The 1,255-nt window shown below is 40.6% G+C and overlaps 1 non-coding gene across 1 annotated transcript; it reads right to left on the bottom strand.

Annotated features, from left to right (window-relative positions):
- Window positions 1–680: 680 nt before the first annotated feature.
- Window positions 681–752, bottom strand: TRNAS-GGA (transfer RNA serine (anticodon GGA)). The gene has a single exon. It is a non-coding gene; the product is annotated as a tRNA-Ser (tRNA).
- Between the last annotated feature and the right edge of the window lie 503 nt (window positions 753–1,255).

Below are 1,255 nucleotides of genomic sequence, written 5' to 3'. Positions count from 1 at the left end.
AGTCGGACACGACTGAGCGACTGAACTGAACTGAGCAGCGTTAGTCAAAAGAGTTGAAAGTGGAAACAACCAAAATGTCCATCAACTGATAAATGGACAAAGAACTATTATGATCTATAATATAATCTATCCACACAATGGAATATTATTTGGGCATAAAAAGAAATACAGTATGGATACTTGCTGCAATGTGGAGGAACCTTAAAAACATCATGCTAATGGAAAAAGCCAGCTACAGGAGGCCAGATGTTGTATGATTTTATTTACAAGATGTTCATAATAAGCAAATCCACAGAAACAAAGTAGATTAGAGGTTCCCACAGGCTGGGGATGAGGGGAATAAAGAATGACTCCTAATGGGTATGAGGTTTCTTTTAGGAGTGGTGACAATTTTCTGGAATTGGATAATGGTGATGGTTAAACAACTTTGTGAATATACAGTCCACTAAATAGTGCACTTTAAAAATGTGAATTTTATGGTACTTGAATTATATTTCAAGAAAATAGTTATTTTAAAAATCCCATCAAGTATAGCGAAAAGTGAAAGTGAAAGTGAAGTTGCTCAGTCGTGTCTGACTCTTTGCAACCCCATGGACTGTAGCCTACCAGGCTCCTCACTCCATGGGATTCTCCAGGCAAGAATACTGGAGTGGGTTGCCATTTTCCTTCTCCAGGGGATCTTCCCAACCCAGGGATCGAACCTGGGTCTCCCGCATTCCAGGCAGATGCTTTAACCTCTAAGCCACCAGGGACAGTATCCTATGTTAAAAAATAAAGTTCCACTTCATAAATCTGAAGATATAATTGCCTTTTCAAATGATTCACACACAAAGCAGAAATCCATCTAGCAAGCAGAAAAGTTCTGAAAGGTAGGGAGGAGGTTGGACAAGCAAATCATAAACAAATGAAAAATGATGACGTTGGGCAGTGTCACTTTCTTCGAGGGGACAAAAGGGTCTATGAGGCATATTACCTCACTGGTGCTGGCTAGGAAATTCCAGACTGACTCGTTAAGATTACATCCCTGGGGAAGGTTGACACTCCACTTAGGTAAGGTACTAAATCTTCATCTGATGATGAGGGCTTAGCACAGTGACTGCATCTGAGGCCTGTTTGTTTTTGTTTTTAACAATTCCCCTCTTTTGATCCAATAGTTAGCTTAACTGAGAGAGGTGATCAAGATCTAGGCAAGATCTAAGCACCACTCTTGGCTACAGGTCACAACTTCTGTGGGTCCTTTGTGTGGTGTCCAGAA

The sequence above is a fragment of the Bos indicus genome, chromosome 18, assembly GCF_029378745.1.
Source record: "Bos indicus isolate NIAB-ARS_2022 breed Sahiwal x Tharparkar chromosome 18, NIAB-ARS_B.indTharparkar_mat_pri_1.0, whole genome shotgun sequence".
Classification (NCBI taxonomy): domain Eukaryota; kingdom Metazoa; phylum Chordata; class Mammalia; order Artiodactyla; family Bovidae; genus Bos; species Bos indicus.
The sequence above is the reverse complement of the archived record's forward strand: the minus strand, read 5'-3'. Positions and strand labels throughout refer to the sequence as shown.